Source organism: Hibiscus syriacus, unplaced genomic scaffold, assembly GCF_006381635.1.
Source record: "Hibiscus syriacus cultivar Baekdansim isolate YM2019G1 unplaced genomic scaffold, ASM638163v2 tig00116970_pilon, whole genome shotgun sequence".
Classification (NCBI taxonomy): Eukaryota; Viridiplantae; Streptophyta; class Magnoliopsida; order Malvales; family Malvaceae; genus Hibiscus; species Hibiscus syriacus.
The window spans coordinates 2,196,203-2,210,769 of NW_024063494.1; positions in this window are offsets into that span (position 1 = coordinate 2,196,203).

Below are 14,567 nucleotides of genomic sequence, written 5' to 3' on the forward strand. Positions count from 1 at the left end.
CCATTTTGATTTGAGCTTTCCTGTAAAAAGTTTAAATTTGGCCGACAGAAAAAGTTTTAAAAGAAATTCTACTATCGTGAAATTCTTTTGTTTTTTTCTTTAAATATCCGAGCATTATCATAGGCATTTCTTCGGATTTCCTCAAGTTCTTGAATGTGTAATTTCTGAGCTTTACCAATTGCATCCATGTCCATGTTATATTGTTTAAAGACCCAATAAGCACGATGTTCTAACTCAACTGGTAAATGGCATGGTTTACCAAAAGCAAGCCGATATGGTGACATCCCAATGTAACCTTTATAAGCAGTTCGATATGCACAAAGTGCATCGGTTAATTTTAAACTCCAATCATTTCTGTCCGGTTTAACAATTTTCTCAAGAATTGTTTTAATTTCCCGATTTGATACTTCTGCATATCCATTTGTTTGTGGATGGTAAGCGGTAGCAATTCTTTGAGTTACTCCAAATTTCTTCATTAGCGACTCGATCACCCGGTTTATGAAATGTGTTCCTCTATCGCTTATTATAGCTCGTGGCATGCCAAACCTGGAAAAAATATTTTTCAAAAAATTAACCTTAGTTTTAACATCATTATTTTGAGTGGCCTTAGCTTTCACCCATTTAGAAACTTAATCTACAGCTAAAATAATATAAGTATTTCCAAATAACGAATTAAAAGGACCCATATTATTGATTCTCCAAACATAAAAAATTCCACAAAATTGTATAGAATTAAGCGACAATTCATTATTACGGCTTAAATTACCTGTACATTGACATCTTTCACAAGTTTTACAAAACATATAAGAGTCCCGAAAGATATTAGGCCAATAGAACCCACATTCAAGAATTTTATGGGCTGTACGTTTTGGCCCAAAATGCCCATCGTAAGAGTAAGAATGAAAAAATTGTAAAATTGAATTTACCTTACTTTCGACAATACATCGTCAAATTACCTAATCCGAGCAATGCTTCCATAAATAAGGATCGTCCCAAATATAGTATCGAGATTCCCGCTTAATTTGATTGATTTCAGCTCTCGAAAAATCTAATGGTAACTTACATGTGGCTAAGTAATTAACCATGTCCGCAAACCATGGGGTTATGCTTTGTGCCACAATCAGTTTTTTCCAGGAAATTCTTCTCTAAGTGGTGGTTCGGATGTAGAAAGGAAAATTCGACTCAAGTGATCTGTTACCAGATTTTCACATCCCTTTTTTTCTTTAATTTCCAAGTTAAACTCTTATAAAAGCAGGATCCATTGGATAAACCTCGGTTTTACCTCCTTTTTGCTCATCAAATGCGTTATAGCTGCATGATCAGAAAAACAATAATTTTAGTGCCAATCAAATATTATCTAAATTTTTCTAAAGCAAAAATTATAGCAAAAAGTTCTTTTTCTGTTGTCGAATAATTTTTCTAAGCCGAGTCCAAAGTTTAGGACGCATAGGCTATGACATGTGGCTCTTTCCCTATTTTTTTCCCATGAACGGCTCCAATGCTAGTATCTGATGCGTCACACATAAGTTGAAAGGGATGATTCCAATCTGGCAGCTGAACATTTGGAGATGAAATAAGCTTTTCCTTTAATGAATCGAAAGACTCCTTGCATTTTGAATTAAAGTCAAAGTCTTGATCCTTTTGAAGCAGATTGCGTAAAGGTTGTGCTATCTTCGAAAAGTCCTTAATAAACCTACGGTGAAATCTTGCATGGCCAAGAAAAGAACAAATTTCCCTTAGAGTTGTGGGGTAAGGAAGCGTATAACATCTGTTTTAGCTTTATCAACCACAATCCCTTTTGAGAAAACAATATGACCTAAAATTAACCCTTTATCAACTATAAAATAACATTTTTAATAGTTTAAAACAAGGTTATATTCTAAGCATCTTTTAAGTACATTAGTTAAATTATCAAGACATTCATTAAAAGAATTATCATAAACCGTGAAGTCATCTATAAAGACTTCGATTCCCTTCTCTACATAGTCAGAAAATATACGTAACATGCATCTTTGGAAGGTGGCTGGTGTGTTACAAAGACCAAAGGGCATTCGTCTATATGCAAATGTACTGAAGGGAAAAGTAAAATTCATTTTTTCTTGATCCTATGGCGCCACTAGGATTTGAAAAAAAACTTGAAAAACCATCAAGGCAATAATAATGAGTTTTCCCAGCTAATCTTTCAATAATTTGATCTATAAAAGGAAAAGAAAAATGATCTTTTCGAGTAAGAGAGTTCAACTTCCTGTAATCAATACAAACTCGCCATCCATTTTGAATTATCGTGGGCACTAACTCCCCTTCTTGATTTTTGACCACTCTGACTCCCGTTTTCTTGGGAACCACATGAATCAAACTTACCCAATTACTATCCATTATCAGATAGATTATGTCAACTTCAAGGAGTTTCTGAATTTCTTTCTTTACTACTTCCATCATTGGTGGATTTAATTGGCATTATCCTTCTCATAATGGCTTTACTTCTTCTTCAAATTTGATCTTGTGCATGCAAGTCGAAGGACTTAATCCTTTAATGTCGACAATGATCCATCCTATGGCTTCTTTGTGAGAGCGCAACATTACTACCAAAGCTTCCTTTTCTCCTTCGGATAATTTACTTGAGATGATCACAAACAAAGTTTCATTTTTGCCCAAAAAGACATATTTCAAATGCTCCGGTAATTGCTTTAATTCTACCTCAGGTGCCTGGAAAATAGAAGGTAAAATTTTAGTTTTAGAGGAAGATAAAGATAAATCAGAATTGATTGAATTAATATTTTCAAACTTATTTTTTCCTTTTCGTGACAAAGTTCAGGATCCTTAAAAAGATCATAAGGAAAAGTATATTCAATATATTTATCAATAAAAGGATCTATAATATCAACATAATTAATTCTTTTAACATGATCAGGGCATTTCATTACTTTGTAAACATCAAATTCAACGATCTCATCATCAAATTCCATTGTCAGTATACCACTTTAACATCGATCTTTGTATGTGCGATGCTTAGGAAGGGTCGGCCTAAAAGTACCTCGGAATAATTATCCGACCTGTCATGTTCTATGTCAATGACATAAAAATCTGCAGGAAAAAATAATATATCAACCTTTACTAAGACATTTTTCATTACTCCCATTGGATATATCACAGATCGATCAACCAACTGTATGGTTATTCCTATTTCCTTGAAAGACTCGTTAGTAATCATTTTATATATAGAAAATGACATAACATTAATTGAAGCTCCTAAGTCACACATTGCACGTTTAATTTTAAAATCACCTATTTTACAAGGTATAGCGAACATACCTTGATCCTTCATCTTTGGTGGGAGCTTTCGTTGCAAAATTACATAGACATGTTCTCCCAAATTTTCCTTTTTCGTGTCCCATTAATTTCCTCTTTTTAGTGCAAAGTTCTTTTAAAAATCGAGCATACATTTGTACTTGTCGAATTACTTCAAGAAGAGGTATGTTGACTTGAATTTTTTGGAACACCTTTAAGATCTCATTTTCTTCAGTTCTTTTTTATCACACTTCATCAATCTTGATGGGAAGGGTGGTGGTGTGATTTCATGAGAAGAAAGAGAAGGATGAGTGTTAGACGTACCTTGTATTTCTGAAGGCGGCGTGTTCTCTTGTTTTTTCTGATGTGTGGCTTTTTCTGCTGGAACTTCAGGTGAAATAACTTTTCCACTTCAGAGTGTGATGACACTAACATTCTTTCTTGGATTTAACTCCATTTGAGAAGGTAGTCTTCCTTGTGATTCCATTTTCCCCATTGTTTGAACTAGTCAACTCACTTGGTTATCCAACTTTTGAAGATGTGTCTCGGTTCGACTTTGAAACTTTTCCTGGGATGTAACCAGTTTTTCTTGTGAAATTGATAACTTTCCTATGAGTTCCTCCAATGATGAGTTTTATGTTTGTTGTTGAGGAGGAGGCCTTGGTTGATAAATTGGTCTTTGATTTGCTGTATAGTTGAATTTTGGGTGGTCTCACCATCTTGGATTGTAAGTATTACTGTATGGGTTGTATTGTCTTTGTGGAGGACCTGGAAAGTTCCCTACTGCATTGATTTCTGCATTGCCTCCTTCTTGTATCAGCGGGCATCAATCTGTCGGATGGTCTAGCTTTGTTCATATCCCACATGCTCTTGTTGCTCTAGATTTTCCTGCAACAAGTGAATTAACTACTTCAGTTAATTTATCTAACTTATTTTCAAGGGAAAATGTACTTATCTCGTGAACCCGTTGGTTGGGTTCACTTAAAAACTATTAAGAGTTGGCTGTCATAGTTGAAATCAATTCCCTTGTTGTTGTTAGGGTCATGTTGACTAATGCTCCTCCACTAGCGGCATCTACCATCTTCATCTCTATTGGTAAAAGGCCTTTATAAAATTATTGAATTAACGTTTTCTCACTTAATATGTGTTGCGGAAAACGTGCACAAAGCTTTTTAAATCACTCCCAATAGTCATAAAAACTTTCTTCGCCCTTTTGTTGAATGGAGAGAATACTCCTTTGTAACTCGCTTTCTTTAGCCGTTGGAAAGAACCTGTCAAGAAAAATTTGATTCATGCCAGCCCATGAATTAATTGAATTGGGAGGTAAATAAAATAACCAATCTTTAGCCAAGTTGACAAAAGACAAAGGGAAAGCTCTCAATTTAATTTGATCTTCGGTAACTCCCTGTGGTTTCATGCTAGTGCAAACCATATGGAATTCCAACAAGTGTTTGTATGGATCTTCAGTGGGAAAGCCATGGAAGGTGGGAAGAAGATGAATGAGTCCCATCTTTAATTGAAACGGAGTCCCGCCACTAAGAAAATTAATGCATAATGGCGTCTGAGTGACAAGAGCTGTGGCTAGTTCTCGGATCATTTGTTCTTCTTTTGCCATCGAGATTTGATCTTTGTTGTATGTATCTGCTTCATAGTTTGTCTCCGGGTCTAGATCTGCTAATTCACATGGGTTCCTTCTGGTCATAAATCAAAAACTAGAAAAATAAATCAGTATTTGTCGTTAGTCCCCGACAACGACACTAATTTGATAACCATCGTTTGCTATCAAAATAAATCCAACTTCTTAAATAGAAAGGAAAAGGTAGTATAGAGTCCACAGGGACTATGGTGTTTTTGATTTAATAAATCTGTTTCTTAATTTTAGGAAAAGATAAAATTCCAAGTAAAGTAGAAAAGGTATAATAAAATAAATAATTATAAAAAAGGAAAAATAATAAAATAATAAATATTAATAGTAATAAATATAAAGGGGGATTTTTAAAAGTTGTTTTTAAAATAAAAGATAATAATTAAATAAAAGAAAACAATTAAATAAATAATTTAAAGAGATTGAGATAAAGAGAAACTTATAGTGAAAGCAACCTCAGACTTCAGCTTTGCCTCAAATTCCTCAGAACATCGAAACATATTTTTACTTGAAGATTCACGTCGGCTTACAAGGACAATTCTTTTGCTACCGACTCGGATTATGTTGTTTCAACAATAACTGATTTCGATCTCAATTTCCTCTCAGCAAACAATTTTGCTAAGTGTGTTCTCAGGAAGTTGAATATGCTTTAATAAGCAAATCCTTCTTCAAACGTTAACCATAACAATATCCGGACCAATGTCGAAATTGTTTTGATTTGTAAAGAAAGCTCAGAAAACATAGAGAAAATCCGAAGCAATTTAAGTACCTTACAATTCTCACGTTTGGAATTGAGCCTTTGCTTTTGTCTTCGGCTTGAAAGAAAATTATCTAAGCATGACCAATGTCATACTTAGTATAATTGAAAATGAAATTGTAAAAGAAAATAGGAGTATGCGAAAATAGAGAGAAAGCTAGAGAGAAAAAGAAGATTTATTATCAGATGAGAGAGATATGTTTCTAGGCTTACCCTTATACGGTATTTATAGCCTTCAAATTCCTAAAAAAAAGCTAAAACATCTTAAATCCTAATTAAAACACTTAAAACTATTTAAACTAAAATAACTAAAAAATATTTAAAATAATAATCTAAATCCTAATTAAAATACTAAAACCTATTTAAACTAAAATGCCTAAAACAAAGATAAAATATAAAAATAATATCCTAAAACTTAATTAAAATACTAAAACCTATTTAAACTAAAATAAAAAGATAAAATATAATGTTTAAAATATTATCTTAAACTTGAGTTTAATTCAAATCCGAATTCCAGCCAGCTTTGATTCCGAAAATAAATAAAAAACTGCAGAATTCTGTAATTTTTGTGCAATTTCCAGAATCTGATGTCCTGCACAGAAAATGAATCAAAACGAACAATTAAGCCACAAAAATCAATGATTAAGGACTAATTTTAAAGTAAAATATTAACTAAATTAAGCACTTATCAACTTACCTAAGAAACCAAATTCATACTTAATATATATTTTAAATAATAGTTTCTATTTATTTGTCTGAATTTCTTTGTAATAAATTATGTATTTGTTATTGGATTCAGAGATGATTATGACATGTACGTATTAAAGTATATAAAAGCTGATAAAAGGAGTGATTGGCCGAAGACTATTTTCACAGTAAAGAATACCATGTAATTTCATTTAACTATTACGTGATATTGAATAAACTTTTATATTTGTTTTGTAGACACAACAAATGAGAGTTGAACGATTGAAAATTTTGGCAAAACTTTTCACAAGCAAACACAATGAAGCTGATTTTTTCAATTATCGTAATCTGCATATACATGATTAAGAAGTAGAACATGTTCAATGTAGTTTCATCAATAGTGAATAATAGTCATGCATTTGAATTTTCAAATTATGACAAACATTTGAACATTATTATACTTGTTATGATATATTTTGTGTGTGCTAGTTCTGAAATGATAACATTGAATTCAATATAATGTTTAGGATACTTGTTATTATACTTGGTAATAGAACATACGAAACAAAAATACTTATTCTCAAATAGAATGTTTTTTCTCTATTGTATCTGTAAAGTTATTTTTCGTCATTCATAAACTGAACCAAAATATGTACCATTTGAAGACAATTAAAATACATTAAAGTGTCAGTACCGGTACAGTTGGCATATTTTGGATTTTCATAGGATGTAAAGGAGGGTATCGATACCATGGCTGTATCGGTATTGATTGAACATACAGGAATTTTGTATTATGTACCCGTACTGGTACATGCATAACCCCATACCGATATAGTTCGTATCGATACACTAACTGTATCAGTACACTAACTGTATCGGTACCACCGACACATTCTAGAATTTCATAACATTTACCCATACCGGTACAAATGGTATCAAGACTGTGCCTGTATCGACCTTGGACACATAGTGGAATTTCGAATAATGTAAGCATATCAGTACAAGTACGAGTGTGTACTGGTATGTATAGTCCAAAATGGGCATTGTGGTTCCTTCCAACTTTGTAAATTATGAATATTTTTCTCAAAATTATGTATTTAGATAGTTTCTTATTCTATACTTTAAATTTTAAATTTTTTCACGTTTGTACTCTATCAAATAATGACAAAATATCCAATATCAAATGTAATTCAACCTAATCCATAACTAAGCCAATATCCACCAAAATATCTAACAAATCCAAAATAGTAGCATATTTAAAATAAAGAAAGTATAAATGATATCCAAAGTGGCATAGCCACAACAAAATAATATAATATCCAATATAATCCAAACTAATTCCTAAAATAAATCTAAGCCTCTGCTGCACCGTAATCACCATCAACATCATCCTCATCATCATCTTGAAGTTGATGAGCCGAATACTCCAACATGTCAATACACTCATTAACAATATAAAAACGACACATAATGTGACTCTCCATCTGAGAGATCAACTCTGAAAGTGATGCCAAAGTGAAACCTCTTTCAGGTACTGGATTAATTGGTCGACTAATTGCTCGAGGTGCTCGAAGTATTGGCTCTGGCTGTGGATTACGAGGAATCCAATCATTGTTGATGAGCTCAAAGTGAGCCTTTCAAAGAGATGAACCATCAATATTATGTTTTAGAGGGAAAAAACATCTACGGAGCAATCTATGCCCTCCCTAAGGAAAATATGACTTATGACGCAACTGTAGTAAAAGGAGGTGACCATAGAGGTACGACAGTTATTGATGATATAAAATTGATTAGCAAAAATAATCTAAGCAAGATTAATGCACTTATCAGTACAGAAGCACTGAATCCAGGACACATCGACATTCCTAATAGTCGAATACTAACCTCTGCAAGGTCGAAACCACCAAGTGATCATAAAATAGAGAAAAAAATCATAGGTATTTAGGGTAGTAATAGAGTCGGGATTTGGAGAACCAGGAATAAATTCATCCTCAATATGAATACCCCTATTTTCTAGTCCTAGATGGTTGGCAATAATTTCGGTGTCTAGCAGAAATGTCTTCCCCATGAGATAAGACTCTATGGCAATAACACTATTAGTAGGTTCATCAACAATATTTTGAGTGTTAGATAAAAATATTTGGGTTAACGTGGGATAATATTGTGGCTTAAGTTGAAGAAAGGTATTGAATTTCCAACGCCTCATATGACTAAGGTATGGAAAATTAAAATTGAGAACAGACATAAATTCAAAATCTACAATACGCTCATCTTGAATAGGAAAATTGCTAAACATGAGAAACCTTTCCCTTTGGTCATATCTCACCCCGGGTTCATTAAAACAACTATCAAAAGAACTTGGTACAATGAGTTAAGGTTTAGGCTGGGGCTGACTCGAAGACGGTAAAACTGAACGACAATGTTTGGTTGTAAGTTTTGATCTTGATGACATGGCTGTATGGTTCTAAAAAAATCAAACTCCAGCAAAGCACATTGTATAAAACATATCTAAAAATTTTAATCTATTTATTTTAAATATTTAAACTATATGTAAAATCCAATATAATATGTGAATAAATTAAACAAAAGGCACAAAAAATAAAAAAGGTTCAATCTAGATGCAAAAATTAAAAAAAATCAAATAAATAAATAAAATGAAATTCGTATCATTATTCGAAATAATACCGTATAGATATGCTTGCTCAGAGATATAATACATTGAAATCATTTGAAATCCTTGTAAAATCCGTGAAGTATTTTGATAGTTTGAGTGAACCCAAAGGAATTTTTAGGAGAAATGGGTGTTCTTAGGGTTAGGGTTTGATAATATTTGGGAAAGATGAATTAGAAACTATTTATGCCACCACAATACCGCACATACAGGTATGATTATAACAGGGTAATGATACGTGTATTATAAATATGATACTATTTTATATCAGTACAGTTTGAGCATTATGGAATTTAGGCTAAATGACATTGTACCGATATATATTACACTGGTACCGATACGCATGCCCCAAAGTAGATTTTTTAAACCATAGGGGTTGATAAAAATGGGGGGAAATCATATTCAAAGGCTAATTCATATACGTGTATCGGTGCAACCATGAACACATACCAATACACTTATTAATAAGGTACCAATACACATGGGGTTTTAGTACGGTTTGGGGACACTAAAAATTCAAAACCAATACCGTACCGATACCTGTAGTTAGCATACTGATACATTTAATTAAAAATTAAGCTTCTTAAGTGTATGGACTTGATAAAAACCGGGGAAAAATGTGATGAATCATGTAAATAACTCTCATAATGACTCGTGTACCGATACAATTATAACAGGGTACCGATACATATGCTATAGGTACCAATATTGATATTGGTATGGATTTGATAAAGATCGAGGAAAAACGTGTATGAAGTGCTTAAATATTGTCAAATAGAATTTGTTTCATTTAAACTAAACTATCGTTAAATATTAAAAAGAAGAAGTAATTTGACTATTTCAAATAAGAGTACCAATATTTATAACGGGAATAAAATCACAAAACACTGTAAATATCATAATTACAAATATGATAAAAGTAAAGTAATTTCTAACCAATTTCATCCAATATGAAAATTAAAACATAACAATATTTTGTGCATGTAAATATAAAATACAATAACTAAATTAAAACTCCCGGTGGACACAGAAAAGGATATCCGCGACCGTCATACGTTATCGAGGCATGCTCAGACATAGTCATGTTTATCATGAAAGTAAAAAATTATAGAAAATGACATTAGATTTTAATATAACTAATTCTTAAATATTATCAATATATTAATATAGATATCAACAATTATATTTGATATTTAATTACCTTAGGTTTTTGGACGAGACTGAACACTACCAATCCTTATTTGGTTGCCAATCCAAATTTATTAGATTTTCCCATATTTTTCAATTCATGAGTATATGCAGCCTGCAAAAAAAATTATTATCAACATACATACCAAAAATATTAATCACTATTCTATTTAAAATTTAATTACCTCGGATATGTCGTCTTTCATATATGTGTCAGGCATGTATCCAACTAATTTTGATATTTGAAGTACATTAATATACCTCGTATCCTAATCAGAAGGCTTGTTTGGAGAAGGTTAAAAGGTTTTATGCAAATCCAACGAGACATCTTCATCGTATAAAACACGTGTTGGGTTGGAAGATGAACTTGGTGCTTTGTTCTCTTGGGTTTTCCTCTTCCTGTTTCAAGAACTATAGGATCGCCAATTCCAAGCGTCTCTTCACTTTTATCAGTTCTCTTTTTATATCCAACTTTCACCGTTGGCAATTTGAGACTCAATTTTGCAAATTGATCCTTAATCTCATTGAAAGTTTTTAATTTTTTTGATGCACGTTGACATATAGTCATACAACAAGAGGCTAAAGTGGAATACATGGCTTGTACTATTATTGGATTATTATATTCAACATTTGCATTCTTATTGTCTGATCCAACATTTATCTTCACATAAATAGTCCATCGTTTCATTATACATCCTTGAAGTATTTGTTTTGCCTTTTCATATTTCAATACGACAAACATATGACGACATGGAAAACCAATAGACACCAACTTCATACAACAACAATACATAGTATCATGCGTGGTATCTTTAACTAGAAGATAAAACTTCTCCTTTTCAACATGCTCTAACCAATAACACATGCAATCATTTTGTACTTCCATTTTTTTAATCAGATAATAACCCTCGTAAGACATTTCTTTGCAAAGTGTAACAAAAGCATTTCTTGTATATACTTGGGCTGCTTTACATTTTTAAACTTACCAACACGCCGTCACAAGGTGGTTGTTCATCAATTATTTTGTAGTCCTGATGACATTCCTCTTATCTTAGAGATTGTAATTCTCTATGATAATTCTCAACAAATCGATAAAACATTACCTTTCTGTCCAACCAAGTTTTCAATGTTCTATTCATTGACTCGCACCGTTGTGTAGTACTCATTGTTGCACACCAAAATATACATATACAATAATTCTATTAAATACAGTAAATAAATATAATATTAAATACAATTAATGTTACATGCATAAAAATATCCTTACAAATATGTTTTTTCCCATTTCTCTTTATCTTCATACAATTCTTGAACCCATTTCATTCCTTCAACCTTGTATTTCTCTACTATTTCTTTCTAAGCCCTTTAAAAATTGGATTTAGTTATACACATGTCATCGCATCTCAAAAACTGTAGAGAAAATTGTGATTAACATTAGACTGTATATTTCTCATGATATGCCATAAATACAATATATGTTTTGCCCCGAGTAGTACTTCATCAATTGCATTTTCCATGACCTTATCTCTATCAGTAATAACAGTAAGAGGTACGTGGCCATCTCCAACTTTAATCAATTGTTGTAACACCCACACATAGGTATCCTCTTTCTCATTCACAATCAATGCACATCCAAATGTCACTGCGTTTTAATGATTATTAACACCAACAAAAACAACGAACGACTTGTTGTATGTGTTGCACTTGTAAGTCGTGTCAAATGTAAGAACAAGCCTGAATTCTTTTTAGTCTGCACGTTATATATGTAACACCTCTGACCCAACCCAGATACGAATCTGAGGTGTCACATTGAATTTTTAACGCTTTGACTCTTTGAAAATCCGACTAAAATTTGACAATAAAAATAAATACTGAGTATTTTTACATGACTTTAATAAAACATAGTTACAAGACATATCAGAGCCTTTGCTATTTACACATTTATAGTACATGGCAACAAAATTTCATAAACGAAAATTCACATTGTGGACAGTCGTTTTGTCCCAATATATTATTATATATTATTAAAACTAATAATTACAAATTGGGGCCCAAATATAATCAAACCTGAGCCCAACTACAAAATTACAACCAAAGCCCAATACACCCAGACCGGTCCAAGCAGATCTGACCTGCATGTCCAGAACCTGTTCTAGGCTCAAAACTCGATCTTGACCTAGAATCAACCCGAAGCCCAAAACCTATTTAGGGTTCATTTCATCTCAACCATCGTAGCTCTCAACTACAGGATCTGGACCCATCCAAGGGTCCAGATCACTCAACAGTTAGGGTTTTACCCTAAAACTCCACACAACCGCCTCCTCCAAATGTTCCACTTAGCTATCGCCACACAGACCAAATCGAAGAAGATCTAGGTGCATTTAATGCACCCAGCCAACTCGCCAGCTAAAAATCGATGCTGCCCCTATATTTCCACCGCTATAGCTGGTGACTCACCGACGCGACCCCTAGTCACTGCCATAGATCGGTGACTCAGAGGGAACCCATCCCTCTGACTGGTCCAAACAGAGCACTCCAAGGCCTATAAAAAGCCTCAACCTCCTGCAAAGAAAAGGACACAAACATCAACCATTCGAACAAAGAGAGACAGAGAGAAAAAAGCAGCCAACATCACACAATAACATAAAACAATAAAAAAAATAAAAGAGTCAAAAAGAGAGGAGAAAATAGTTTACCTCACCATCACCGGAGCCTGCCAGAGTCATCGGAGAGCCGAATTTTTGAAGGTAAGATACCTAGATCTAGGTCGATTAACAGGTTTTTAAGAAGAGAGGGCCTTAGATTCGGATGCAGGAAGACGAGGGCTTTAAGTTGGTGTTATTTTTTGAACTCTGACCACTATGGACGGTGGCCAGCGGTGGTCGCCGATGCTAATGTACGGGGTTGTCGATTTCCCTTCGATTAGGGAAAGTAGAGAGATGACAGAGCATCTCACTCTTCTCTCTTTTTAGAGAGAGAAGAAAAATTAAAAATGAAATGGTGAAGGCCAATTTTTGGCGGGTATTTATACCCATACTGAAATGACTTAGTTTCATGAGGGACCAGAGAGCGTTTTTCGCGTATGGGTAAACCCCTCTACACGTCCCTCGGGTTTTGTGAACTTTTATTTTGGTCACTTTAATTGATTTTCATGTATTTTAATTTGGATTTCAAATTTTATTTTGTTTATATTTTAGTCACTAACTGTATTTATATATGTTTTGGGTAAATATCAGATTTAGTCCCTAGATTTTAATAATTTTTATTTTGATCCTGAAATTTATTTATGGTTAAATTACATTGTCAGTACCTAGATTTTGTGTTATTTTATTTATGGCCATGAATTTTGATTATATTATAATTTAATCCCCAAATTTTAATTTTTTAATAATAATTGTTTATTTACAATTGTAGTACTTAATATATTAATTATTTGCAATTGTTGCCTTAATCTTTGTCAGTTTTATAATTTAATCCCTAAAAATATTATATTTATTATTTTAATTCTTTATTTACATATTTATAAATTATTGTAAATCAAAATATTTTGTATATTATTTATATGAGTAATTTAATGAAATACCCCTTAACTAAAATGAGTGTGTTTATAAGGATTGCTCAAATAAAATAATATTTTTTATGATTTAAATAAATTTATTATATATATATATATATTATCTAAAATAAAGGGTACTACTATTTTGTAAGAGGAATTCACAAAAATATCCCCTTAATTGACTAGGGAAATATTTTCAAGGATTATTCGTATAAAATAATATCCCTTTTTATTTTTCTAAAAGCATCACAGTTTAAATATTATTCGAATTTGCCAATTTTAATATTAAGATAACGTATAATCATTTAAGTACAAATTTTTTGGCGTTGTGATGGTGATAGTCATTCCCTACACGTAATCGACTCCCAAACCCATTTTCAAATGAATCCCTGGTAAAATTCAGATCAATTTTTTATCTTTTAAAATTATTTTTCTTAAAATTATTTTAAAAGATATTTTTAGGTATTCGACTTACCTAATCAAAAGGTCGATGAGACTCCAAATTTTTCTATTTATATATTTATTTTAAAACCCGTCATGTTCCCAATATTAAGTTGGATTGATTCTTGAAAAAGCCCTAAAATTGGCGGGGATCGTTTTAACAACTTGGTGACTCCACTGGGGACCTTTTTTTAAGAGAGTCAAGCTGTAATCGATTATACATCATCTTTTTAAGTTAAAAATGGAAATTATGAATGATATTTTTGTTTGCATCACATCGCATTTTTTAGTCATACTAATGTGATTAGTTTTCGTGTTTCAGATTTCTAACTTT